This window comes from Carcharodon carcharias, chromosome 2 (assembly GCF_017639515.1).
Source record: "Carcharodon carcharias isolate sCarCar2 chromosome 2, sCarCar2.pri, whole genome shotgun sequence".
Taxonomy (NCBI): domain Eukaryota; kingdom Metazoa; phylum Chordata; class Chondrichthyes; order Lamniformes; family Lamnidae; genus Carcharodon; species Carcharodon carcharias.
This window is the reverse complement of record NC_054468.1, coordinates 206,354,135-206,366,455: the sequence shown is the minus strand read 5'-3', so window position 1 is coordinate 206,366,455 and position 12,321 is coordinate 206,354,135. Positions and strand designations below refer to the sequence as shown.

General features: G+C 46.0%; 1 long non-coding RNA gene across 1 annotated transcript in view; it reads left to right on the top strand.

Annotated features, from left to right (window-relative positions):
- The window catches only part of LOC121275307, a 70,059-nt gene extending 67,701 nt beyond the window's left edge, over nt 1-2,358 (top strand). Inside the window, exon 3 of the long non-coding RNA XR_005942381.1 lies at nt 1,399-2,358. This is a non-coding gene — a long non-coding RNA (uncharacterized LOC121275307). The remainder of the gene's footprint in view (nt 1-1,398) is intronic.
- The last annotated feature ends 9,963 nt before the right edge of the window (nt 2,359-12,321 follow it).

Below are 12,321 nucleotides of genomic sequence, written 5' to 3'. Positions count from 1 at the left end.
TAGCTGGAGAATTTAAATGCTGTTAGTAAATGAAATGCATTATCTTAAAATTGTTTCACATTTTAAAGCATTGGGCTTGGTTATTTAATGACATTCTGTGATCTGCAGTTTTGCAGGTGACCATGTAATCAGTGGGATTGTTATAAAAGCCCATTTGGTTGACTAATGCCCTTTAGGGATAGAAATGTGCTGCCCTTACTTGATCTGCTCTTATATGCGACTCCAGACCCACTACCTTACAAGCCATTCAGTTAAGGGCTGTAAATAGTGACCTTGCTAGTGATTCCCATATCCTGTGAATGGATAAGAAATATTCCAGGCCTACAAGGATGGTAAAACGCCTAACATTATAATGCTGTGTCCACAAGATATTAACAGTATACGTGGTTTGTGTGTAATAAAGAACTGGCTGGTATTGTCCAATTAGCTTAGACAGGATGCTTGGCTAACTTTTACACTTTTGATGACTTTACAAGGAAGATTTTTAGTTTGGGCTCCTCCAACGACTGATAACCTGTCAGTTGAACTCCAGTTGTGTTGGTTTCCTTGTATTATGTGCCATCTTGCTGTGCAAGCAGACAAGTGGGTTACGACATATTGCAACACATGCAAAATAACAGACATTATCAAAACTGCAGATCACAGAATGTCATTAAGTAATCAAGCCCAATGCTTTAAAATATTTAAAGATAATGCATTTGTGGAGACTTCCATTATAAATTGTGGTTTATTGTGTGCCCACTTACCATGGGAATGGAAAGATTTGCCAATCTGTGCGAGGGTTTGGCATGAACCAAGTGAACTCAAGCCAGGTTGCCTGGTAACACTGCGATATGAAGAAATGGACCAAATCACTTGTAAGTTGTAGGTCTGCCTTAGATATTCTCTTGTGTGTGGTGCTGCTGGCTACTCTGGTACCTGATCCAAATACGTTACATTCAAAATTGTACAATTCTGTATTATAACAGAGAGCAACAACAGGGTCCCTTTGTGATTGGAACTAGATGGTGTATCTTATGCAGGTGGTCTCACATATAATTCTCCAATTTCAGGCTGTAGACTGACTGAAAGCACTTTAGTGAGATAAAGCTTGATGCAAGTCATTAAGCTGTTTCATTTTGCACATGACAGGTGAATGTGTGGAGTTACAAATTATGGACATATTGAACTTTTAAGTAAGATGTGTTTTTTTTTAAAAAAAAGGACATAGAAGCAAAATCTGGCTGAGACTGTAAAATAGCCACTTGCTGGAAAATTCCTATGTGGATTACACATCACCAGTTAGTCAAGGGAACAGAATGTCACACCTAAAAAGGTGTCAAAGCTGATTTCAGAGAGAGACACTTCAAAGGAAAACATGCAATGAAAAAATTGAACTGTAATTTCTTGTGATTGCAGAGGTAATCAAGGTGGATTACCATCTCAACAGAAACCATTTCCTGTGAGTTATATCCCAGACTGTGGACATGATGTGAGATGAAAGAAAGCAATTTCTGGGCAAAAGATGTTTTTGTTTTTTCCCTCCAACCCTAGTCTCTGTGTGCTAATTTTGGTGTCCCAGGCTTGGGTGTGCTGTGAAGGTCACAGCTACAGAACATCAATTAGGCATCCCTGTGTTTGGAGTAAAAAAAAAATCCTCCCTCTCTGATTGCTGGTCACAAGTCAGCAAAACTACAGTCAAAAAGGAAACAGGACAACTCCTTCCAGCTACCCTGCAGAACCAAGAATCTCCAAACCCACTGCTCAACTGCCAAAGTCAGCTCTACTGGAATCACAGCTTAACAGCCACAACGTTTCGCCATCTAGTTCTCACGGACAAGCCAAAGACTGATTTGTATATCTTGTTTTTAACCTTTATTTCCGAACTCACTTCTCATTTCTAATCTGTGTGTATGTGTGTTGCGTTTTTATTATTTTTTTCTTGCATTTTAGTAACTAATAAAGTCACTCTTTCTTTGACTCAAAAAAGCCTGATTAACTTGGCTCCTTTCAAAATATAAATACATCTGGACTGGGAAAAGGTATCCACAAGGGCAGGGATCCTTTTTAAATTAGCCTTATTGCGACCAACGGAGGGGGTTGAATAAAGAGGAGCCAGTTCATCCTTCCTCACCTGGGAGCACAACAATTTGGGGTACCTCATCCAGGGTCATAACAAATTGGGGGAACCTCACATGGGAGTCAGTCATAACAAGACGGAAGCAAATGTCGTGTTCTTCTTTCAGTTTCATTTCCCCTGTTAAAAATGGAGAAAAAATACTAACCATGGATAGAAAATTGGTTGAAATGTTGTGTGTCCAAAATAGCCGGAGCATACCAAGCATGCATCAGAGGATGAAGCAAGTTGTGGCCCCTATTGTAACTCTGCTAGGTGCAGGTGTCCAGTTTGGTCCAGCCTGCCAACAATGACTCTCCCAGTGGCCCTGGTGGGGTGGGGAGGTGGGAGGGAAGAAAAACAGGTGGTCAATGCCTTTTTAGTGAGCACACCCCTTTAAAATTCTAAATAATCTTTTGTGAAGAGTTCTTTAGGGGTTGCTGATGCCCAAATTCCCATCCCTCCTCTGTTAACTCTCAGCATCAGGTCCAAAAAGCACAGAACTCCCCAGAGCCCTTATCAGGTCACCATTGATCTAATTGGGCAGCTGTTAATCCTGCTGTATCCACCTCTGTGGTATAAGATGTTATTCAAGCTGTGTGATGTGCTATTGAGACATGGTATACAACATCAGGAAGTGATGCATGTACCATGATCTTGCTCTCTCTTATACAACATTGTGGTTAGAATGTAGTCACTGTTAGAGATGTTTTAATAAATTTTATGTTTTCCTTACCTCAGCAGACTCTAACTATTCTGTATTAGCAAAATGAGGCTAAGAATATTATATGATAGCAGCGAGAGAAAGAACAAGGATGGAAAAATCCCTGCCCTTACCAGAAAGCTTTGAGCATGTTGCAGGTCTCAACCAGGCAGAAGTGTGCCTGAATTGGTACTGAAGATTTGCCAGAATTTGTACTGCATCAGGTCAGCATGCTATTATATGTGATGGATAGCTGTGCAGACAATATCCTAGTCAGGCAAGGGATCAACGAAGAAAAAGCTATGTACAACAAAGAAATAAAAGCACTCGATGTCTAGTTCAATCTGCGAAAGAGTACCATTGTTGAGCAGGCTAAATTTAACAAGTACATCCAAGGACAAGGGGTAAGTATTGATGCATTTATCAACAGCCTGTATAGACGTGCAGAGAACTGTGAATATGGCAGGTTAAAAGATGAAAGGATCGGAGACAGAATTGTTGTCGGAGTTATGGATGAAGCATTATCTGACCATTTGTAGTTGAGATGATTTAACCTTCACAAAGGCATTTCAACTGAGCAGACAAGCTGGCATCACAAAGCAAAATCGATCGGTGTTTTGGGGTGACAGGGAGAATTATATCCCAAAAAGGACTGACTCAGTGGAGTATGTTAAATTTAAAAGCAAAGAGGTGGCCATCCAAAAGTAGGGGAGGCAGCAAGGTGGGTGGTCCATCAACCACCCCAGCTAACTGTAATTGGTGAGGTGAGAAAAAACACAGGCACAAAAATTGTCCCGCCAAAGAGACTGAACGCCATTTTTGCAGAAAGAAGGGTCATATTCAGGCTGTGTGTCACAGCAAGAAGCTTGTACAGAATAAGTAAAAAGAGAAGCATTTGAAAGGTGAAAGATCCATGAAATAGAAGATATCAGTAATAATGAGATGCCTTTTGTTGAGGAAATCCAGGAACCAAGCAGAAGTTGCTGGAGTGCTGATATCCTACTAGAGGGAAACAAAACAGACTTTAAGTTAGACACACGTGCAGCAGTTTAGGTTCTTTCTGATGCTGAACTATGGTCTTCAGTCATAATGCATAAAGGTACATGGGCCAGGTGGTATAGAACTCAAAGTCATAGGATGACTGAATGCAACCCTTCAATGTAGAGAGGGAAAATGACTGCAGCCTTATTTGTGGTCCTGAACCAGAGCTATTCACTCTTATGCAGGAAAGCTTGAACCGACTTACAACTGATTTGTAGAGCAGAGGAACTGGAAAACTGAGAAAATCAGCCTGAAAACGTCAGAGCTGAATTTCTACAGCTTTTCACAGGACTAGGAAAGCTGAAGACAATATCACCCTATACCCTGAAAAGAAACCAGTTTGTCTGTTTACACCTAGAAAAGTTCCTCATCCACTCTTGCCAAAGATAAAGAAGGAAATTGACTAAATGTTGAAGTATATTTCACCTGTGACAGAACCAACAAGCTGGTGCAGGGGATTTTCCCAGTGCCAAAATCCAACGTATCCATCGGAATTTGGATAGATCTTATCCAGCTGAACAAAGCATTGAATGTGAAGTTCATACAATGTGGATGAGAGCTTGGCAAAACTGGAAAAGAGGTCAACCTTCACGAAGCTAGATGCAAATAGTGGTTTTTGGCAACTACCTCTCAATGAAGAATCTAAGTTTCTCACAACTTTCATGACACCATTTGGGAGATTTTGTTTCAATTTTTTCAGCATCATATCAGCGCCAGGATTCTTCCAGAGGACAATGTCAAGTATCAGGGAAGGACTGGACGGAGTTGTATGTCACATGGATGATGTCATGGTACATAGATTCACTCAAACAGAACAGAACACTGGAGTGCGAGCTGTGCTGTGATGCCTAGGGGAAGCAGGATTTACACTCAACAACAAATGCAAATTCAAGTAGATGACTGGCAAGTTCCTTCGGCATATTGTGGATGCATCAGGTGTCAGGGTTGATCCATGAAGAAAAAAACAATCAAGGAGTTTCCAGCTCCTCAAAATGTGACTAAGCTCCAGAGATTCATGGGTATGGTAAACCAAGTCAAAAGTTCTTGCCCTATCCAGCTGTCGTTAATGAGCCACTACGTCAGCTGTTATGACAAGACAATACGTGGTGCTGGGAAGAAGCACAACAGAGATCTTTAGAGAAAATCAAAGAGATGCTGATATCACATGATATTTTAGCTCACTATGACCTAGAACTACTCACTATCATTACTGCAGATGCAAGTTCTATACGACTGGGAGCTGTACTCTTTCAGATACAGACGGATGGAAAGTATGGACCAGTTTACTACATATCTTGTTCACTGACAGAGACTGGACAGAGACATGCTTGATAGAGGAAGAAGCATTAGTTGCTACATGAGCTTGTGCAAAGTTTGCAGATTATGTTCTTGGTCTCCACTTCAAGATAGAGACAGACCACAAACCCTTAATAACACTCTTAACTACTAAGGAGTTTGCAAAAATGCCTCCATGAATACAACGATTCAGACAGAGAATGATGAGGTTTGATGCAAAGACAGAGTATGGTGGGCAAACAGCAGACTATAGCAGATGCTTTGTCCCATGTCCCAGTGGCAAGACCTGAACAAGGTGATGTAGTCCTCATCGAAGAGGTGGAAACCTTTGCATCAACAGTGTCCACGACTCTACCAGCAACAACTCAGCGACTGCATGAAATCAGAGATGTACAGAAACCTGATGAAGAATGTGCTGAGGTCAAAGAGTCCTGCGTCAAAGGATGACCAGCATGTCACACAATCCCATTCTCAGACAGTACTACGAACAGAGAGGACACCTCAGTGTAGTTGATGATTCACTCATCTATGATGAGAGATTGATCATTCAGAGAGTTCTGAGGCTCGATATACTGCACCGATTGCACCGAGGACATTTGGGCATCACAAAACATCGAGCCAGAATAAGATCTTCTGTTTGGTGGCCAGGTCTCTCAAGGGCATTGGAAGAGATGATATCAAATTGTATTACTTGTGCTATTCATCGTCAGGAGTCAAGAGAACCACTGATGTCATCTTCCTTTGCATTAAGACCATGGGGACGTCTTGGGATGGACTTCTACGAACACAGAGGCAAAAGGTTTGTGATCATAGTAAGCTACTACTCCAGATGAATAGAAGTCAAGCAGCTACAGGTCACACTTCTGAAGCAGTAATTACATCATTGAAGGAGATTTTTGCAACCCACTGAATTCTAGGCCTTGTAATCTCAGACAATAGACTGCACAAGAAAAGATGCAATGTCTCATGATCTTGGTCTCTCTTGGCAGGGAGCAATTATATGTAGTGAATGTCGCTCTCAGATTTAAAGCAGCAAAAATAATTTTGGCTTTGTTCCTTGGACGCCCCCATGTGGTTTAATCATAACTGCATAAACTTGGGAGGAAGTCAGGAGCCTTTTGGGAAGAATTTTATTGAATCCCGTGTGGTGGGCTGGCAGTCAGGTCGGGGGTTGATGCTTTGGATGGGGTGGGGGTTGGTAAAATTTGCACTAAGTGCGGTGGCGGGCAGGTTTTACGCGCCGGCTGCGATGGCGGGTTTTCATGTCGTATCATCCCGAACCACCTCATCATTTACGCACTCCCAGGAAACGCGCCATTTCCCTGGTGGGCGGGCGGGCTCTCATTTGCCTGTCTGCAATCGCCCTGCCGCTGCATCACGCCGGGTGCCATGGTTAAAGTCCAGCCGCACGCATACATCTCAATGCATCCAGCTCACCACTGCTACATGGAAGACATGGCCCGGAAACTGAAGAAGATGGCAGCCCTCAGGTTCAGCAATGGCATCTCTCGAGAGACTTTTGGATGCCATGAAGGCCCGTTGGGATGTCCTCTACCTCTGCTCTTGCCACAGGATGAGCAGCAACAGCACTAACCCGGCTTGGGAGGCGGTGGCATCAGTGGCTAGTGCCAATGCCTTGCAAAAGAAGACAGCCATCCAGTGCCGCAAGAGGATGAATTATCTCCTCCGTTCCGCCAGGGTAAGTCACTCATCTCATCACTCTCAGCTCTCACACTCACAAACCCATCACACACCCACAGGGCTTTCACTTACTGTCAGTTCACGGGACATCACCATTCACTCTCTCATCCTCACTGTCATTGTCCTCATCCTGTCCATGGGACCACTCAACACCCACACATGCCAGACATACTTATCATCTGGCCTGGCAGGCGTCCTGCTTACATTTTCTCCATCTCTATCCATGCAGGACAAGCCGGCACACAACAGGAGAGAGAGGCCACAGACAGGTGGCGGAATGCCCGAAATCAATGTCCTCAAGGACTTTGAAAACAGAGCCATCCAGCTGGCTGGCCACGATATAGACCAGTCCAATGCTTAGGGTGAGGTCAGCGCTGCTGTACCAAGTGAGGATTCAGCAGTGCAACATCCATCAGACAACCATGCCGTGAGTGATGTATCCTCTTTCACAGGCCACTGCCATGCACTAATTATCTCCCCCTGCTTTCACAGGCACATCTGCCAAACAGCCGACAGAGTCCATGACCCAGGGCCTGCAATCAAGCCCTGAAGAAAACTCTGGAGAGGAATCCAGAAGTACCCTCCCTGAAGTCTCGTCACAGTGCTCACCCACATTCTCCACAAGTGCAGAGACAGACACCTCAATGGGACCTAGATTTACAGTAGCCTCGGTATCACAATCTGGTGAGCACATTGCACTGTCTGACCTACTGCAGGCAGCAGCAGGAACTTCCAAGGTGTACAACACTCAGAGGACTGCTGAAGGTCAGAACTTTGCTGAGTCCAAGTCAGATGATGAGCCTCTGGACTTGGTCATGTCACAGTTGCTGGAGCTGCAAAAGCAAGCTCGGGAACATCAGGAAGGGATGCCCAGTGCACTCCTCAGATTGCAAGGCACGATGGAGGAGTCCGTCCACTTTCAGGCTGAGGTAATTGCGCTGGCATGCCAATGCACTGAGTCAGCACTGGTAGGATGGCACTGCCATGGAGACCCTTGTCCAGGACTTCGCTCCTGCACTGCTGCACTGGCTTAACTCCATCACTGACGCCATATTTGGCCTCCCACATTGTGTGTGCAAGAGCAGTGCCAGGCAGCTCAATCTCACTCCAGCTATCCCTGCTCCTCAAGGAATCAGCCTGGGGCTCCTGGGCACCCATAGGGAGGAGGATCAGAAGGTGCACACTCCAGGCCCACTCATCCAGGTGACTCTGAGAGTGTCCAGCCTATCCGACTCCCCTCTTTACTCCTAAGAATGTCTCCCTGCCTATGGCTCCTTGTTCTGATGAGCAGTGTTCTTGTTACTCAGATGTGAAACCTTTCTGCACAAGATAAAAGGCAGGTGTCTCAGTCCAGGGCCTCTTCCCTATGCTCTGTGCAGCCTTCAGACCAAAGTGATGGTCTGGCCTCACACTCCCTGGCCACATTACTGATGCCTGCACCTCGATGGTGCTTGTCATTGCTGCCTGAACGTGGTGGACAGGTGCCTTAGAGTTCCGTCATTCTCTCTGTGTGAGCTCAGCACATTTAAGGTGGGACTGACCCCCATCTCTTCAGCGTCTGTGACCAGTGATGCTGTGCTCCTGAAGGGGTCAGGTGCTGAAGGCAGACAAAGCATCAGATGCTTCTAAAGTTTCATTGCTGCATCTCTATGATATACCCTGATCACGGAGCGCAAGCAAGCTGCTCTCTGCTAGACAAGAGTCAGAAATTCTCAGAGGCTATGTGAAGATTTATGGAGTGCCCTCACTGTATGTCATCATCATCCTCCTGTAATTGAGCAACTATTAGGGCCTCCACTGCATCTCCATGACAGGACCATTCTCACAGAGGGTATTCATGCTGCCATAAGCCAGACTGGAGTCAAACATTCACAAATGCGCTGTGAGGATCTATGGGGTCACCTCACTGCATGTTGTCATCATTCTTCACAAATCTAGCAGCTATGAGGGCATCCCAAGCACGCCTGCCTCGTCTAGCCAGTGTGAGGGCCTCATCACCATCATCGTTGCCTCCGAGGACCTCCTCAGCCTCATCCCCATTGGCATCCTCTTCATTGAAGGAGACATGCAGCTCCTCCATCTCCTCCTAGCCAGCTCAATTCCCCGTTGGAGTGCCAGGTTGTAAAGGGTGTAGCAGACGACGATGATGCGTGACACCCTCTGTGAACTGTATTGCAGGTCTCCACCAGACTGGTCCAGGCACCAGAACCTCATCTTCAGCATCCCAATGGTTTGCTCCACCAAGTTGCGAGCTGCTGCATGAGCCTCATTATAGCATTGCTCTGCTGCAGTCTGAGGCTGCCACACGGGTGTCATCAGACACAGCCTCTGTGGGTAGCCCTTGTCCCCGAGGAGCCATCCTTGCAGCCTCTGTGGACCCTGGAAGACTCCAGGGATCTGTGACCAACTGAGGATGTAGGCATTGCGTATTCTTCCTGGAAACCGTGCGCACACCTGCAGGATGTGTTTCTGGTGGTCACAAACCAGCTGCACATTCAGTGAATGGAAGCCCTTGCAGTTGATGTAGTCCACTGTGTGTTGTGACAGAGATCCAAGTGCCACATGAGTGCAGTCGAACTGCACCTGTGTGAAACCTGAGATCTGGGCGAATCCAATCACTGTTGCATCCTGGCTGCCCTGGTCCCGGGCAAAAAGAACAAAGTTGTGTGCCCTCGTGAAGATGGCATCCATGACCTCATGGATGCATTTGTAGGCTTGTGATATCCCACAGAGGTCACCTGTGGAGCCCTGAAAGGAGCCACTGGCATAGAAATTGAGCACCACAGTCACTTTCACAGCCACTGGCAGTGGATTCCCTCCATGTCCCCATGGCGCCAAATCCTGCAGTAACTGGCAGATGTGAGCAACCAGTTCTCTAGACATGCGCTATCTTCAATGACACTGGTCCTCGGTCATCTGCAGGAATGAAAGGTGGTGTCTATAGACTCTGGGTGTCACTAGGTGCCAGCCTGCGATAGCTGTGGCTCTTGGGCATCGTGTGTGGGAGCCCCAGCCGCCCCTTCTTCCTGAGGTTGCTGCTCCTGCCTCTGCACAGCCAGGAGCCTCAGTCACTCTCCCCTCTGTCTTCTTCATGCTCTATTGGCCATCAGGGATACAGCTAGTTCACCAGGTGCTCCTGATGTACTCCTCCTGCAGGGTGAAAGAGAGAGATATGTGGTTAGCATGGGTGTACTAAGAACCTGTCCTGGTTAAGTATGAAGGCTCATTAACACTTCCTGGTGAGTGCTGGCCACCACTTGGATGGCCAGAGATTAGTGCGCTGCATGGCTGCGCTGTTAGCTTGAACTGTGGGGGAGACTAGTCCAACCGGGGTGCTGGCATTGCAAGGAGCTGTGAGCATGTCCAGCAGTGACTGCTACATGGCCAGCTTTAGCGAGGAGATTGTACAACGTGTGCAGTCCAACTGCTCTGCAGTCCACTAAAATGCTCATGAATTTGCAGTCTGTGCCATGGGGAGGTGGGAGGGTCTGGGTTGGTGAGGGTTGGTGGGGGGGGTGGGGGGGGAGGAGTGGTGGGAACTGCGCAGAACTTGGTAGTACTTTGATGCCTCTGCATTGCTTGAGTGGGCATAAGCGAGGGGCCCGACCCCAATCATATCAATGTGGATGTGCTTGAATAGTCTTAGTTGCAGAGGAATGGTCACTTTCCACAGGTTTCCCGAATGCATGGTCACTTCTCTCGCCCACCCTATCCCCCTATCCTGAATGCTTGTGCTCTATATTCAATGGCAGGGCTGCCCTTGCCCACCCCTCCCCCCGCCACCAGTCATCTCGGAGGCCGTGCTGCCCTTAACCACCACACCCACCATGCAGCCACCAGTCACCTCAACGACAAAGCTGCACTTGGCCCCCCTCACAAGTCGCCTCAACGTCAAGGCTGCACTTGCCTCCTGCTCCCCCTTGCCCTTAAAAGTCACCTCAGAGGCAGGGCTGCACTTGCCCCCGATCCCCCATCCCACCACCAGTTGGGTAGGGTGGCACTTAGCCCCAACCCCCTGGTGTCCCTGAAGCCTGCAGAGCAACAGGCAACCCTGGCGAGCTCTGCAGAACGTTGCTGTACACTCACCTCCAGTTCACTCAAAGTCCAGGCCACCAAGTACATGTCACCTCAGTGCTGTTGTGAAACCCGCCGACATGGACGGACGATCCAGCGGGGGTGCAAGAGCTTGGCGGGATGGCCTGATAATGATATGCTGATGTAATACAATGAGGTTCCCAACAGCTGATGGCTTGAAACGCGACCCGCCCATTGGCAGGCTGAGTGGACAATCGTGACTTGCCTTCCTGCTGTCGTTAAACCAATCACTCAGTATTGATTGCTCATTCCACCTATCAAGCCCACCGCCAGCGGGCACGGAAAATTCCGCCCTGAAGGTGGAAATCAGTATTTACTGACAATAATGGATGTATCTACAAGGTTTCCTGAAGCGATACCTTTAAGAAATATTACAACAAAGAGAATTGTGGAAGGGTTGACTAAATTTTCTACAAGGTATGGTTTAGCAAAAGAAATACAATCAGATCAGAGTTCAAATTTCATGTCACAGCTGTTTAAGGAAGTAATGAACAGTTTGAGGATAAAACAGTTTAATTCAACAGCTTATCATCCTGAGTCACAAGGGGCTTTGGAAAGCTAACATCAAACTTTAAAAACTGTGATGAGTGTGTATAGTCAGGATTGGGATAGGGGATTTCAATACTTGTTATTTGCTATTGGGGATGCTCCTAATGCATCGACTGGTTTTAGTCCTTTTGAACTAGCTTATGGTCATAAGGTAAGTGGACCACTGAAATTGATTCATGAGAAATTGGTGGGTCAAAATTCAGAAACTACTCTCCTGAATTATGTGTCAAAATTCAGAGAAGGATTGGACAGAGCATGTGAGTTAACTAGGGAACATTTAAAGTTATCACAGTTAAGTGATGGAAGTGAAGGCAGACAGGAAAGCTATAGCTCATAGTTCTGCTGCTGGGGAAAAAGTGCTAGTTTTATTACCAGTACTGAGTGACTCATTAAAGGCAGAGTTTAGTGCGCTTTACAGGATTGAAAAGAAACTGAGTGAAGTAAATTATTTAATAAATACTCCAGAATGGAAGAAAGAAGCAGAGGGTGTATCGTGTAAATATGGTTAAAAAGTAGTTTGACAGGGAAGAGGACCAATAAGAGATATTAGTGATGGTAGCTAAAGAGAAAGAGGTAGAAATGAAGGATTCTGAAATTGATTTTCCTCCAATCAAATTGTATAATGAGGGGGGACTTGAAAATTGAAATGTAATATTGAGTTACCTTCCAGACAATGTCAAAGTGATGTAGAGAAGCTATTGTAATCACACAAAACTATTTGTGGGAATAAGCAGTGGAGGACAAATTTAGCTATACATAATGTGTGTGTAGAAGTTTCATCTTTGATAAGGAAACATTCTTATAGATTAAATCTGGCAAAGTTATCACAAGTACAGAAAGA